The 17,612-nt window shown below is 40.1% G+C and overlaps 1 long non-coding RNA gene across 1 annotated transcript in view; it reads left to right on the top strand.

Moving 5' to 3' along the window:
• LOC118319880 overlaps positions 1-17,612 on the top strand; it is a 90,385-nt gene that overhangs the window by 50,994 nt on the left and 21,779 nt on the right. The window lies entirely within an intron of this gene.

Here is a 17,612-nt window from a genome sequence, read left to right as displayed (position 1 = left end):
AACTCTTACATGCTTCCTCCCTTTCTCTCCCGGTTGTGGAGGCATGAATGTGGGCGGCAGATGGCTGGGATGTTTCACGTCTCAGAGGGATTGTGCTAGACTCGTTCCCCATCCTCTCTCCCTGCCAGGAGGTCAGCAAGGTGGGCTGAAGAGTAATTGGCAACTGGCAGGGAGAGAGCTGACACAAGGGCTGTTCAGGGCGGCATTAATTGACAATTGTAAATAACAAATTGAGCTAATGATTCAAATCACTTCTCCACACAATTCCCTCCGTTTATTGTGTCCTGACACATGAGCCAACATAACAAATGTTTTCCAAAATTCTGTCTCTGCTAATGCCAGGAGTTGGCAGAGTGGAAAATAGAGGGAGGGAAAAGTCTCAGAGAAAGAGCAGGGAGAGGGAAAGAGTGAGCGAGGGAGAGGGGAACACATCAAGGAACAGATTGTTAATATCAGCCGTTTCATCTGGCCGATTGTGAAATAAATGGCAATGGGGCTTGCAGTAACATGGTGCGACACGCCGCGGCGTCTAATGGGACGAGCAGCTCTCCACCAGCAGGGACCTAATGAAGTGCGACATCGTTTTTCACCCTGCGACCACGACAATGTCAAGGTGCTGCAACGTGCCATTTGTGAAAAGATGTGGCAAAGTGGCAGGACATCACCTGCACAGCTGATGGCGCGTGAGGACCAGCCAGGCATCAAACCTCCAAACAACACTCGGGTGACTTTGGAAAAAATCGGGCATCGATACTATCAATCGACCTTCTGTTGACCATGACAAAGACAGGCCGTCCTCCTCTCCCCAATGTTGTTCGGCCACATGCCCACAGGACAACACAATTCAGATGGGAGACACAGGAGGCGACCTTGTTGAACATAGTGCACTGGGACGTGTTTCTATTATTACAGGTCTGGAGGCAGTCATGAGCCAGAGCACAAAGCATGTTTTACGGGGAGGGTTTTTGACTGATGATGGGGGGAAAGTTGCAGAAAGGCTGCAGTGGCATTTGATTTACTAGCTTCTTGCTACACTGTAATGAGGAGTAATTCTATCTTGACACCCCTACGTCTCCCTTCCCTCTGTCCCTCCATTCTTATCGTTCTCCCGCTTTACCTTTGCCCGTGGCAACCCCCCTCCGTTGGTGTGGTTTGTCACAGTTTTAAGACTTAGCCTCAGCTTGCTCTTGAGTTTTAGTGCTCCTTCCGCAGGCAAGAGAGACCTGACATGTGTCCTATTAAACAAAAAGGATTCTGCATGTATCTTCATTAACAGGCTATTAAGAAGACATGCAAATTCGGAGAAGTGACTCATTGTAACCAATATCGGCCGGGGATATTAAAAATAACTGAGATGATTTCAGCGAAGCTGTAATGTTATTTAGTGCAAGTTCAGAGGCCAACCATATAATTTATTAAATTTGATAGTTCACTTTTTTTTTTTAAGTTGTTGATCCTTCCTGCGCATATTCTAATAGAGCAAGAAATGTTTTTTTTCAGATATAAATTCCCATTAATTAGCTTTAAATGACTCTGTGACTCACATTGCACTGAGTTCACCAAGGTCAGGCTGAAAACCGCAGCAGCTGAAAGCCATAGCTTTTACCTTGTTCCCCTCTGTTCAACATAATGTCGAATGTTCTTCGAGAGATAGATAAGTATCCGCTGAAGGGAGAGAACCATATTCAAACAGCTATTCACTCACACCGATGATCACTCACAAGGCATTTTCAACGTAGTCGAGAAGCCGTCTGCGCAGCAACACATACGGCTCCGAGGACTGTCACTGTGTGCAAAAAAAAGAAGAAGCTGGTAAACACAAAAGAGGAGTCACACATAACTAGATCTATTAACAGTGGCCATATAATGGAGGGTCGTGATTATGACTGTCAGGTATGATCAGCCATCTGTCTGATGAAGAAAGCTCAAAGGGTGCTAGGGTTCAAAGGGAGTGAAGAGTCAATGTGGTGTGTGCGATTAATGAAGAGAACTGCCTACGAGTTTCAAAGCTTTCGCTCTTGTTGTTTTTTGGGTTTTTTCTACTGCATATTGGTTTACTTTCCCACTAGAGTGGAGGAGTCAACTGTAATTTCTTTCCTGCAGATAAATTCAAAATGGAAACAGACATGTAACGCTCTCTTTCTCTGCGTCTCTGTCTTTTGCACTCTTTATTTCCCTCTCTCCCCATTCCAAGACTTAATTAGGCAATGCAAGAAGGCAAACAAGCCACCCTCTATTCAATGCAGTTCCTCGAGAAGGGCCATTTTAAAGCCTAGGTTTCCCATACCTGTTGTAGAACTGAGTTTAACAAAAGTTTCCTCCTGCCACGTCGGTGTTATCCTTAATTTAATACCTGCACAAAGCCACCCATTATCTTTATGGCATGGCTCAACGTGGGGCCCAGAAAACCTGTGACTGTTCTCTCCTCATTAAAACCTCACACTGGTCTGTGACTGGGTATCAAGGTTACTACACTCCGATAATAAAGCCACTGTGGTTAATTCATCCGACACTATTGGATTAAAATTACTGGATGCCAATTGTAAAGTGGTGCATGCTCAAATTAAAACTATATATATATGTTTATGTCATATGTTAATTGAAATTAACATTTGAATTCAAACCACAATATGAAAATCAAATCTAGACTCTAAATCTAAATGTAAAATCTAATCCTAAAATTGTGTTTGTGTGTTTGTCAAATCTTAAAATGTAGCTCTAAGTGTAATATTTTTTATGTGAATTTTGATCGTAAATATTGTGTTTGGGTAATGATTCTGCCGATCTACAAAAGCAACAAAAGCTCTCTTGCATTTGACAAATGTGTCCATGTGACACCTTTCTGTCCTGAGTTTTTCTTCTCTTGTCTCTCCGTCTTTCACTTTGAAGGAATAGTTTGAGGATAAGCAGATTGACACCACTTTCATATCTGTACATTAAATATCATGCTAACTAAAATTGATGTAAGTTACTTTTTTAACATGCATTTACAGTAAATTCAGACTCCATTTCTCTTGCGGCTCAGAAGACACACTGGTTTGCCCAGCTCAGGTGTTAGCGGTGCGGGGTATGATAAAATAGAGTCGGCAGTCAGCTGTAAATAGTAACCATAAAATATTTAATCTCAGTAATATACAGTATTAATGAACACCCATAGAACTGTCTCTTTTCGACTTTTCTAAACCTAAAATGCGTCTCCCAGAGGCCACTTTCTCATTTCTCCGGCTGAAGGAGAAGCAGATCGTACACTTCATGGATTTGATAAAGGCAGTGTGGAGTCTGGCTATTTCAGCACAATCCTTTCCCCCACAGGTGGATCGAGTCCCTACGGCACAACCCCAGCCCCCTCTCACTTGGGTGATAAATATTTCAGGAAGAGAAATCAGTGGCTATACGGGAAGCTGTAAAGTCGCTCTGTAATACTTGGTAGACTCATGTTCACATTACAAGGATGGGAGAAAAAAACTAAAATCTCTCAGGAGAGATTATCAGTAGACTGTGGTTTGTACTGTTTTCTACTGTAAAAATTCTAAAGAAATCTTATGAACAACACAATGTGGAGCCAAATTGGTAAAAAAATAATAATATTGTGTCTTGCTTAAAATCTCCTTTGGAAGTAATATAGCTTTTTTTGCATTTATCAATAATCCAAGAATAGAGAAAATTATAGAAATTGGGCATTAATCATTAAAAAATACCTTCACTTTGTAGCTATTATTGATTGCACACACACCACAAAATGCTAATGACTTGAAATAATCACAGAGATAATGATATGCATTGAAATTCACGATTTACATCTATTAATGAATTCAACTATTACAATTATGTCAGATGTGACACAACCCCAGCATCTATAAACACAGTGCCATACATCCATATAATTTTACAGCTGTATATATGATTCAGCACGGCATCTCTTTACGGTCATTAAACAGGTTGCGTTGGCAGGTCACAGGAGCTTTTCCCTCTGTCACTTTTTTTGCGTCCCCGACAACACTTTTTTATTACAGTTACTAGAGCGCGAGCTAAAAGACCCCTCGGGGAACGGGCCGTCCACCCGGCGTCTCCGTTGCTCGGTTCATTTGGAGCAGGTGAAGGTCATTCGTAAGCAGAGGGGATATCAAAGCCACAATGTCTGTTTGACTGCCACTTTATGTCCCCTGTCAGTAAACTCTATCTCTCCGTCCTCTATACCCAGCTTTCTGTCTGACATAGCTTCTGTGTCTCCTTCTTGCCCTCCGTACATGCCGACTTCACCACAAACATCTTTCTTAGCTCTTCTTTTTCTTTGTGAACTTTTTACCATTCAACCCAGCATTAATACAACTCACGTTCTCCTCCCGGTGGCATTGAGAGTTCAAGTGCTGCCCCAAGATCTTTGCGTTCACCAAGTCCAATGCACCGCGCACATCTGCAAAGCCTTGACTGCAGAGCACATCACCTGTACCAAGAGAAGGATCACCTGTTCTCCAGAGGTGATAATTAATAAGTACTCTTGAAAATAAAACATCTTCATCTAAAAACATTGATGAAGCATGTGCAGCTTTGAATAAATTAATAATTTTTTGAAAAAAAAGCTTGTGATTAAATTGTTTTCTTCTTTTACCCTTTTTGTTAACAATATTTCTCATTTTACTTGTCAAATAGTTTTTTCGAAATTAATTCCAAACATCTTAACAACTGAACAGAGAACTGGTTAGACAATGCACGTGCATAGGGCCTTATGACTGCATTTTATATAAGCCTATATGTAATAAAAGTTGTGAAATAATTGCCCCGAAATATAACGACATTGGTTCTGCAAAGATATTGTTCAAGGCCAACTAACTCTCCCATCCTATCACTGGCGTCATTGCTTGTGTTTTGAGCGTGTGGGTGTGGGGGGAGTGAATGATCATCGTTACAGCAAAAAATCTGTGTTGCACACAGTGGTTCTTTGATTATGCCGACAAAGGTGACATGTGGCTGAATCCGCCGAAACGTGAAATGGGCAACCTAAAAGTTCTAGTGGTGACTTTTTATTGTAGTTCAGTGCCTTTCATTGTCAGACATCGTCTGACCAAAGGCTTTTGTACGGTTGCATTATGTTGAAGCCTGTTTACCGTAATGGCTAATAGTTGAGTGAATTAACAAGCTAGCTAGCTTGATAGCTAACATTGACTCCCTGCCAATGCCTGACTGATGAAGCTTGAATGCAAGGTATCACTCACAGCCTAAGCACAGTTTTAATTCAAAGTTTGCATATGGACAAGTAGAGATCAAATATCTGATGTGTTTTTCGTCCGCCTGTTTTTTATCGAGGATGGATCATGAGCTGTCTTGTGTGAGCTTAGGGAGTTTAAGTATCCCAGAATGCTCTGCGCGCCATCCAGCAGCTATTTTGAAAACTCTAAGCCAGGCTAAAAGCTGTAACAATTTTCGTCCTAGGACTGTAGACTTTCACTTCATTAAGTTTTGATATTTTTTTCCTCAACGTGCGCTGTCGACCTAGGAGAACAATCTCAGCAAACTCTTTGGCAATTCACCGCTGGCTCTGTCATCTGTGGTGTTTTCTTCTAAATTCCTTTTAGAAGATGATATTTGGTCTCAGAGTTGAAGTATAATATATGTTTTTACCAGCTAGTTTGTCCGAGGAGAAGAAGCTGAATACAAAATAAATACATGATTTGTTTAGCAGCGTAACCCAATGTGTGTTAAAAGTTTAAACAAGTACATTTCTACTTGTGATGAAGTATAGTTATGGTGCATTTTTTAGTGTGTATCCAAAATACTTAATTAGTAAAAGAGTTATAAATACAATAAGTGAACTTTATTTAAAATATATTTTGAATTATATGAACATATACTTTTCAACTGCGTTGTCATGTTTTTTTTAAGTTTAACTTAAATAATAGTTTTCAAAAATCTATTTTTAATAATTGCATTTAATGTACTTTAACAGTACTGCTTTTTGTTTGTTTTTGTTTTTCAGCTGAAATATGCCTGTCACTTAATATGGATTTTTAGGAATAGTTTACAATATAACCCCATGAACCACAACCCCCCCCCCCCCCCACCCCCACCCCCACCCCCCACTGTTGCACGAGGGCAGTGTATGGCACAGTTTGCACCAGACTGGCTCCTCTAAGGATGTAATAATGTCTTTGCAGAAAGTGAAGATCTGCTGATTTTGCAGTTTAACCTTTCCTCCTTAGTTCTTTTAAGTCTTAAAAGAAAGCGAAATAAAATTCCTTACTCTAATTGAGAGAAAGTTGTTAGCATTTTTATGATCACATTTTTTTTTCTTCAGTTTTGCAAGATTGACTCAAATCTATTTCAGTTCCGTTTCAGTTTATCCCATGAATGTGAATGAAACATATGTTCCTTGCTCAAAACAGTATCATCTTATAATAAAAGCAGTCTGTCTAATGCAACATGGCTCCACATGGTAAATAATTGCCTAAACAAATGAGAAAGCAAAATGTCAGACTTCACAGAGATGGGAAAGGGTAGAAGAGCATCAATAGGCTTCTGAACAGAAGACTGAACTGATTTGTGTCAGCCCAGAAAACCCCTGCTATTTTAGATTGTATTTAGAATGTATGTTGCCAATACATAAAAGACCTGGTCTTTGGACAAGGGCAACTTTTTAACTTCAACAAATGTGAACTATTCCAAAATGAGAAAGAGAAAATAAACTGTTGCTGTATTTTTGATCAGCAATTTCATATTATATCTGAGGGCTTTGATGCATGAAGGGAATGAACATTCAATATTATTTATTAGGTCAAGATCTTACAGTATTATAGACGGAAACCCATTAGTTTCCAAAGTGAACAAGCACTTGGCAATGGAGAAGACAAAACTGAAAACTAGAAGAACCCTCCAACAGAAGCAAACATATAATGTGGGTTCTTTCTTCCTTGACCAGGAACAGTTGTATAATGGTTGTGTTTACACACTGTCAAAATGGTTGTAATGATTACAATAAAATAGTCATGTATATACTACAAACCATACACAATTCACTGTTTACACAACCTTGCATTGATATACAGCCATGTGAGTGTTTCTGACTCAGCATAAGGCTTTTCTGTGGAAATGTGTTTTTTCAGTGACTGCTAAGACACTGCAAAAGGACACTATCTGAGGTCAACCTCTATGGATGGTCCAAGAAGGAAACGGTTGCATACCGGTTCCTCACGAAACGGTATGCAACTGCTAATCTAAACTTCGAACAGCAAAGAACATGAAAAGAAGCCTGATGAACATCAACAACACATTTTTCAGTCGGATGCAGGCCAAATAAATTTGTTTAGATCAGATGGGATGCAGCATGTTTGGCGTGAACCTGGCCAGGACCATCATAGTGACGTGATGCCAACTGTGAAACAATTTAAGGTCAGAATGCAAAAAGATGTAGGGGAATTGACATGTGTCTACACCTAAATACTGAATGAATAGATGACTCACAGTTTTAAGAAACTTGGCGGGAGAGGGAATTTTCAATGTGAAAACCATCCCAAAAACACAAAAAAATTCACACAAAAAAAGGAAAATTGTGAAAACTATGACCTGGCAATGTCTGTACCTTGACTAGAAAACAATTTTTCTCTCCATTGTATCTTAAAGTGGAAGGCAGAGCAACAAAACCCCTCCAGCAAAGAACAGCTGAAAAGAACCATCTGTGAAGATTGGCAGGACCTCTCTCCACAGATTTGTGCAAGAATTGTATCATCCATGCCTGAGAGAGTGAAGCAAAGCTGTCATCAAAAATAAAAGCAGACAAAACATAAATACAAAATCTTTCAAAAGTAAAATATAATTGCTGCCTCACAGTTGTTTGTTTGCCTCCGCTTACCAGTCAAGTCAAAGTTTACATCCATGTCTGTCCAGATACACAACATATAACTCATCATTTTATCAAAATAAATTTGATGTATTTTGTCATTATATGTTTATCAATTCTTGAGTCATGGCACAAAACGTGTGTTGTGAGTACACCGTGACTATGACGTTTGACCTTTGACAACCAAATTCTATTCAGGTCATCCTAAAGTCCAAGTGAATGGTTGTGCCTGATGTAATAACTTACCTGCGGGTATTCCTGATGTTCCCAAAATGTGAGGTCACATTGACCTTGACATTTGATCATCTCAGTTCATCTTTGAGTCAAAGTGAACCTTTGTACCAATTTCCTCACGGCATTTCTGATGTATTGCGTTCCAAAGTGTGGTACGGACAAACAACCTGGAAAAAAAAATGTCAAGCTAAGGTACGCAAAACAATGGAATCTCGCTAATGAAAAGTGAAACCTGATGACTTCAGTCACATTTGGTTCTTAAAAATGTCCCTTTCATTATAGTTTAATTAATACCTTTCTGTTTTGCAATTGGCTTCATTGTTATTGGCTTAAACAATTACAATTGTATTGAATGAGCAGTATTTGTAATTATTTCACATTTACTGACAAGGGGCCCAGAACAGGAACGTGACAAGGACTTTTGCCTTATCCTCAAAATATGTGACATTCAAAAATATTTTAGCAGGAATAGGAAAAATTGTCGCAAATCATGCTGAATGAAGAAATTAGCTTATTTGACTCTTTCCCTTTTGATATGATTGATTGCTGGCTGCTATTAAGTATTCACATTCCTATTAACCACTGCTGAATGGGCTGAGTCGTTTATTCCCCGTGCTTGACTGCTTAACCGAAATAAACCTTGGGATAATTGCAATAGGAGTGTATGGGGGTGGCAAATTGAGGTTGTGCTGTGCCCTACAGCCTATTTATAGATGTTCAGCCAACTGCTTTATGAAATAAAGTGAGGGAGCTAGCTTGTGCGGTTGTGTGAGTGCTTACGTGTGGATGAGGGCGAGTGTGGGTGGGAACCTGAAAATGCGAGGGCTCAAAAAGGTGAGTGCTCATGTGTAAGTGAGACTGTGAATGGACAGAGTTTGTGCAAGTGCAGTGTGTATGTTCAATAGTGTGTGTTTTTTGTCGGTTGAGTGTCTGTGAACATGCGCTACCTTGTGTGTTGTGTACATGTCGTGGACAAGGTCACAGTTTCTCTCACAGGCAAAAGAAGACGTCATTGGCTTTTTTCATCTACAATGGCAGTAATGGCAATCGTGCTTATAATGTTCTTCCCCCCATGTGTATCCTGAAAATACCTTATCAGATACTTCATGACTGGACTGAAGGATTTCTAGCTTGTCTAAAATGTCATCTCTTTGCGTCAGCCCATAAAAGCATCTGTTTTTTCGTGTTAGTGAAGGATTACATAGGTGTGTTTGGGATTACACAACTCAATGTCATTGTACACTTCTGAAGTCCAATTCGATGCTAATCTTGAAGCATCAGCAAGTCAAAGGCAGCAGTAAAGGTGGAATTACATTGTAAACACTAAATAGTTTATGAGCTCGACTGAATTTTCTTTACAAACTTTATCTGCAAAGTTGTGCAGTACAGCTTTAAAAAGAAAAAGTAAATTTAGGAATCCATCTCTGCTACAGAAGTTGACACGACTGGACTGTAACTTGACCATATTGACTGCGTGGTCGGGAGCATTATGCAACCAAAGAAGAAGAAGTAGGTGATCTGTCTCTGCTGTACACAAAATACATGTTCTGGTTTCTCTGTGTGACCCTATGTGGCAGTGATGACAACTACCCACTCACACTTCACTTTCAGCTGAACTCTTCCTGACACACAAGCACAGTGAAAACTCAACACTGCCCGCACTTACTCATACACATTGTTGTTACCGAACAGATGCCCTGACCTGAACTGGAAACTTCACCGCTGCACGTCTGGCATTATCGCATACTCTGACTAAACATAAACCCAATGGCTTCAATTGAAGGACAGGGGTAATTGTTACTCAAGTGCTTTTTATTCAGAAACTGTTTTGACATGCATTTCTGATATTTTTATGGGTTGACGCACCTGGATGTGTGTGGGATTAGTTATACACTAGTGGGGGGATTGGAAGGTTTTTTGACAAACACATTCCACCTACTGGAAGGCCATCCACAGTTTAGTAATAGTAGAGAAGTCTCTTATGAAGGACACTTATGATCATGTCCTGGACATGAAGAGTTGCAAGTATGAACCTAAAGCAGACCAAATACAATATATTTGCAAGATGAATTCATTTTTTTGTAGAACCAATCTTAGTTAAGAGAAGAAAACAAAATTCACAGATCAGCTAGTTTGGGTACAAGTTTGGCTCATTGTTTATATAGAAGCCCAGTCGAGATTTTTACATCAGCTGTCTGAACCTAAATCTACCCTGTTTTATTTGAGAAACACACCGGAAACAAAAGATATAAACTACAGACACACATGGACTAAATGAAATCAAGCATCAAATGAAGGCTCCCAAACATCTGCCTGACTCTCTTCGTTAACTCCCTTGTAAGGTATGCTGAGCAAGAAAGTAATGAAAGCGACGGTTCATCTGACGTTAATTGATCAAGCAGGTCCCGTGGGGACGTTTATGTGAACAAAAGGAACAATTGCATTATTCAACTCCTTGAAATTGCAATCAATTAGTTATGTATCAAGCCCTGTGGTATCAAGGATAAAGCAAATGAGAACGAGAATCCTTGTATTTCTGACACACATATGATCAAGTGACACAATAGATTACTGAGACAGTGAGTCTGTTTTGCCAATGAGTACATATGTGATTATCTTAATGAATATGTATTGAACATAGATGCACTATAAGGGGGAAATAACTGTCCAACACAGACATGGGCTTCCCAACGGCATAGTTTCCAAATCTATTTGGCAGGGAATGTATAACTGTACTGTGTTTCTCCTAAACTGTCAGGGCATGGAACCCCATTTAGGATTAGAGTTTAATGGGGCTTTTGGGGCTGAATTTGCTCTCAACAAGGCTGTTTCCCTGCCGAGCCAAAGCACCCCCAGCTAAAACTGCAGGTGATTATGCATGGCTGTCAGTTCCATTTAGCACATGGTTCCAGACTTCAAAAATGGACATGAAACCTTCTAGTTTGTGTGTTTGCCCTGCCCATTCAGATGCTGCTGTTTATTTACCCAACACGGGACACCAGCGTGTGTCTTGGTAGTGATAAGGAGTAATCTGGAGGATACACATTTGGCAGAAATCATTAATGTGCTAGTGACGGTCCATGGCTCAATTCATATTTCATTATGACCACTCCATGACTGGCATTTTCAAGTTGGGGATATGAAAGAGTCCACGGAGTGACACATCATCCTTCTGTTCCACAGTTCATTTTCTAAACCCCGAAACCTAAAGCCCCAATAAATATTTCCAAGAAATCATTGTTTAAGGCGCTAATTTCTGTGGCAAGCCTTGAAAGTCTTATCAGGGTCTGCTGTTACTTGACATTGCCTTGGGCTCTGAATATTTAAGCACATCTTCTTCCCTGCTGCCCCTAGACAAGAAATTTGTGAATAAAAAGCTTGAGTGGCTCCAACCAAATTAATTTCAACCTTCTCCTTGTGAATGTTAGCAGTCCTCGGAAAAGATCAGGCCCAAGTTGTTTATACGTTATCTTCATTTTTGCTTCAATTTGGCGTGACATATGTCTATCATCCTCACTTTTGAAAATAAAAAGAAAAAAAATCGGCACATAATCTGGGGAAAGGGCCGGGACCAATATTGCTGTCAAAAGTGATTTACACCCAGAATTGTGACATGACGGGTGAGTGTTTTTCACTATTCCAAGTGATGTATGAGCATAGTTAGGTTATATTGAGTTGGCACGGTACCTTACCTTGGAACGAACGGCGGATGCCGTCTTTTATTTAAAAGAGCAGCAGCTCTGAAGCCTGAAACTTTTTTAAACCTCTGGTGATTTAGCTGTAACCTCCAACAACTAAATTCGGTTTTCAACTCATGTTCACCAAAACTTCCCTTCCTGCCTTTGATTTCTTTTGTTGCCAATAAATGTGAGATTATTTTTAACATCTATCTTGAAGCACTGGGAACGACATCAGCTTTTGGTGATTTCAGACGAACAATTCCTCCGCGGCTGTGCTTGTATTGCTCAGGGCACCGCTATTTGGTTTAATATTCACAGCATTAAGCATGGCGTCTTTATCTCCTTCAAGTCTTCACTACCAACATATAATCTGATGATTGGAATTAATTAATACGCAGAAAATTAATCACAAACATACCTGCAAGTGAATGCAATGACAATAAACAGAAGCATGTTTTCTTTTAAGAGATAATTACATGAATGCGGGCAAATGTGATATAAATTCTGAACGTTATTTTTTATTATCTTGGTAAAATCAGTAGGGATCGACTCATATATTGGAGCTGCTGTGATAAAGCCAGTTTTTATGCATTATGATGCACTGTCACCGCATAAAGAGCTCTAAAGCCTCACTTGTAGAGGGACCACAATCCAATCTCACTACAGCAAAGTAATATTACCCAACATGAATAATCTTGCAAGGCAACTCCTCACAGTATCATTTTATCTGATGAACTGAGCATGAACTGAACACGGTGAAGAAAGTGCAGCACCATGGAGCACATACCTCGGTTGCATTTGGACCAATATGTTGGCATCGTTCTTGTGATAGAGTGTCTTTCAGAGTCGCTTGAGAGACAATATTCTACAGAGAGGAGACAGAGATTGTCCAGTTCAGACCGTGAGGCAGGAGCTTGTCACCTTGTGGAAGGTGCAGAGAGCAGAATTGGGCAAGTAAAAATGAGAAGTGACAGGATATTGATTTGCTTATCGCCGCTGTGCAGACACACAGATGTGAAGGGCAAGAGAAGGGGGGTGTGGTGGGGTGGCAGTGGTTATCAGGCTTTCATGTCAGATAGGGAAACTGGAAAAAAAAGAAAGATTTATCAGCTGATTGCTTCGCCTCAATTTTTGTTCCACTTTCTTCATGTGCTTCACTGTAAAGAGCACACAGCTTTTTGAAAGTAAATAAAAAGTGTGCCCAATTTGACTGGGTAAATCGAAAGTGCTATCTGAAATTCTAATTGATGTGGCTCATCAGTATTCCATGTACAAAACATGGATAGACATTTTCATTAATTTACACGGTACTGTCACACTTTTGTCAAAAGTGCCTGTCATATTGTTTTAAGCACATTTCACATGCAGATGGACTTTTTACAGACAATCCTGCCTGTGTGATTGTTGAAGAACTTTCTTCATTTTGGCGCCCATTTTAACAGGTTAAACAGTCGGCGTGAGAATCCCGTCAAGCCGCACATCTGCGGCTTGTCATCTGGAGTTTAGGTGTCTCGCCTTTTTTTTTTCATGCATGATGCTCACAGTTTGAAGTAAAAATAGACCTGGGAAGAAAAGACTTGTTGATAGACATATTGACATCCTATTAGCAATATAAAATATGCTCTATCTCAATATGTCACAGACATGAAAATATGTGAATATTTTTAACCATTTTAGTGATTCCGTGTTATCAAAGGAGAAAGTGGAGGCTACATGTGTGATAGCAGAAACCCAATGTAGATTATAATGAGAACATTTGGTGACTCTCTCTCTCTCTCTTTCTACTTTTCTTTCTCTAAAATAACAATACATTAAATGTATAATGAAAATTAAATCAGACATTTTATTATTGATGGCCACTGTCCAAGGCAAACTCGAGAAAGATACTGTTGGCAGTATAGCCTGCTGCAGCAACGCCGGCAGTGCGACCCAGGTGCAAGTGCATGAGTAAAATTAAGTTGAATTCCTGCTTCTAGTAAGCAGCACAAGGATTATGATAATGTTGTCCTCAAAATATTTATTGGGTCTTAAAGTCATCATGTTTTCATCTGAATTAGAAAAAAATGTAATGAGGAAATTAAATTAAAATTAAGATTTTTTTTTTTGCAGAGGTATAGGCAATATGACTCATTTTGAGAAGGAAATTGGGCGACACACAGCTAGACTTTGTTTCTGAATTAGCCCTGCTGCTGCTAAAATGATTAACACAGTATTTAAATATTATTCACATTTTAACATTTTGGTGAGAACAGCTGTTGGCAAAAAATTATGGAAAGTAAAAACGTCATGGCAAAGTCTCTAATTTAATGTTCAAGACCATGAAAAATCCGCTTTTCAGTTTAGATTTATTTAGAAACAATTAGAAAGAATGGCCAGGTGGTAAGGCTTTGTTCAGCAGTGTCTGTGTATTTGACTCTCTCTGGACTTTAAGCTAATGCTTCCATTAGGTTTCTATTGCATCTGTAGGACCAAGACAAATTGTCAGGTAACATTTTCTCAGACATCACTCACAAATTCTTCACCTGGCGGCTGCATCGTGTTTTTAGAAAGCAGAACCTTCCTTTCCTATCAGAATTATAAATGCACGATGAAACACATTATTGTGTCAAAATAGGTCTTTGAATGAAAGTACAACTGAAATCCAACTACGGGAATTTCACAAAATCTTGTTTTAAACCAACCTGGTTTTTACATGATTGCAACACTCTCTTCTACGTATGCTTTCTATAAGACCAGACGTGATAATACACTGCAATTTCTACAATCACAAATTACAATAACATACCGCAACAAGAAAAAGTTCTAAGACCTTGGTGCTGGCTAGAGCAAACAGATCAATAAGCTGTCCTGCAAAGCTGCTTCCAAACAGATCTACTTTACATGATAACATTTGTTTTTCTCTTCACTTTTGAGATTGTGGTTTTTATTTAGTTCGATCGCCTCATCGCGGCAGACCCAACTCACCCTGCTGGATTTCTACAGGGGACTGCCGAAAGAGACAGTGGGAGAAAAAAAGTTGCTGGCAGAGTTTGACACCCTTTTGGCGTAGTTCACATTTAGAAAAAGGTTAATCTCAGCTTCATCTGGCACTGGCACAATAGTGTTGTCAGCTTAGTTAAAAAAAGACCATGTAAACTGATCTCTCAACTTCTCTCTTTAATAGAAAGATCACACCGTCGCATGGGAAAAGGACAAAAAAAAGAGAAAGACAGGCAAGGCACAAGAAGGGGACTGATTAAATTTTCTTCATTTACTTAACCGGCTGCTAATATTTCAATTAGAGCAACTAGAGGCAGTGACACTGTAAGGTTAAAAATGGAACAGGGGAAGAATTAGTCCAACTGATTAACAGGAGGAAATGAAGACTTCTGTGCACACAGGAGACATCCCTCTGGCGTCGTACATCACTGACACCACCCTCTCCACATTTGCATCACTCAATTTACAGCCAAAAAAAGAAAAATTTTCCCCTCCTATATGCTAAATACAGACCACAGAGAGAGTTTGCATTACATGAATTGTCAACCTGCAAAGAAACATGCTCAAAGTGCTGGCAGCAGCAGCCAAGTTCGTGGTTGAGTTTGACATAAAAGCCATTGGAGACTTCCTCTCCCCTCCTCCGCCTTTTCCCATCACCATAAACCCACTCACTCATGATAACCATTACTGTAGCGACTTATTAAAAACCTATCAATATTGCCAGTGCCAGTGCACTAATGGCCAGGAATCCCTCTCAGTTAAATCTCAACTTTGGTCTCCACTCTGGACTAATGAGCACCATCGCTCAGCATCTCTTTGGGCTAAATCACCTTTATTTGTATCTGCCTTCTCGTGCTGTTGGCAATTTATAGAACAGAGTGCAATGAGAGATTGCGTTGCATCGCAGCAAGGCCTGGGGGATGACGTTTGGGGATAGGAGGGGCAGTGGTGATAGTGAGGCGGGGGCGGAGGGTATGCGAAAGCAAGGGGAAAGTGAAAGACTATGCTTACCTGGCCGTTCTTGTATTTCGTGCTAGGGGACCACAGCGAGCCGTTAATTGTTCAACATTGGCGCTCCGGCAATAAAAGAGGGCCCCATTGCTGCTGCCACTGATGAGGCATTGTTGTCAGGGATTGTTTATCTCCGGTGCCAAGTCACAGGGAGGGCACGCTTGATGCAGTGGCGCCACAGGAGTTTGCCCTTCTAACTAAGGGGAGGAATTGAACGTTGCTCTATCAATCTGTGCATTTTACAGCTCAGGCCTCCCAGCCGTGAGAGATATGGGGGAGTGTTTATACTGCCGCTTATTGGCCGGGATCTAAAGCAAACACCCTGTATGGGTTTGGGAGGCGTTGGTATGACAGAGGCACACTTCTCATCCATTGGAGAGGGACTCCATGCCACAACCCTATGAGGAAAACAAATTCCCCACACATGAGATGTGTATCGCACTGCAGTGCAACAATTCAAAATCGTTCTGAATTAGGTTAATCTCTCAGCCGTGTACTTGTCTCAGTAAATACAGGCCTTTTCTGTACTAAAAGGAAGTAATGCGTTTTATGTGAAAATCGTTCAGCAGTGTATAATAAAGACAAACAAATTGCAAAAAATGCAAAAACAGAAAACTGTACTCCTTTGAAAGTGGTGATGCAATAAGTCAACCATTGTACATTACTAGTTTAGGCTTCAATTTCTAGAATATCAGCTGAATAAATAAACTCCTCATCACCCTTCTTCACAGTTAGTTGAGCATATTGACACCTTTTGGCTGCCAAGTAAATGATCTGCACTGCCACTGCAATGTGATGTGAGGGCTAACCATACTACCGGTGACTCATATCAGATAAGAAAAGCAGATTGTTGTCTACTTCAAACCTCCAAGATATTAGCTGCTAAAGTAATGGAAGTTAATCGACTTTGTGGTACACAGTAATTATACGGGACAAATACAATCTCACAACAACAACAAAAAAAGGAACACATTTCCTTCATGCTAAAATGTTCCTTAGACCATTTGGCAACTTAAAAATTGGGCTTCCAGGGCTCCAGCTGGAATGTTATTTTTATTTTTTTTACTGTGAATCCTGCAATGTAATGTCATGATATAATTCTCAACCACTTCCAACCCTTGCTGCTGCCTGTGTGGATGCAGAGAGACGGAGAAAGTGGCTGAGTGACATCCTATTGTATACAAGCTCAGTCAGTCCTCTGCAGCGTTCTTTTGGCATGGATGCCTCGAAATCAACGTTGCTTCTGCCAGAGTGTCAGGCTCGTACAGCAGCAGGAACAAAAAGCCAAAGAGTCCTACAGAGTCCCAATCTTTATTTATAGATCACTTTACAAAATGCTGATTACAAAGTACTTCACAAGGCACCAATTAAAACAAATAAGTCATCGTTCTAAAAGTTATAACACAGTTCAAACATACTTGAAATTCAAGGAAGATCAGGAAAAAAGTATGTCTTAAGAAGGGACCTAAAGGACATTGCTGAGCCAGCCGACCTGATTTCCTCGGGCAGATCATTCCAGAGCTGTGGGGCCCTCACTGCAAATTCTCTGCACCCTTTAGTATTCATCCGGGTCTCTTGGACGGATAGCAGGCTTCTGCCCGAGTATTTCAACGTACGAGCCAAGTGAAATAAAAGGTCAGATATATCAGATAGAGATAGCAATGGCCTTAAAGGTATAATCAGTAAATCAGTATATCTTAAAATCAATTCTTAAACACACTGGGAGCCAGTGTAAAGAGGCTAAAACTGGAGTAATGCGTTCACGTCTCTTGGTTGCCAGTCGATCATCAGTGCTGAATATATTATTTTGACATTTGACTAAAGGAGGAACCATCAACAAACTTTTTGTTTAGTGGCCAACCCTCCCTAAATTATGC

This window comes from Scophthalmus maximus, chromosome 9 (genome assembly GCF_022379125.1).
Source record: "Scophthalmus maximus strain ysfricsl-2021 chromosome 9, ASM2237912v1, whole genome shotgun sequence".
Classification (NCBI taxonomy): domain Eukaryota; kingdom Metazoa; phylum Chordata; class Actinopteri; order Pleuronectiformes; family Scophthalmidae; genus Scophthalmus; species Scophthalmus maximus.
This window is presented reverse-complemented; position numbering and strand designations above follow the sequence as displayed.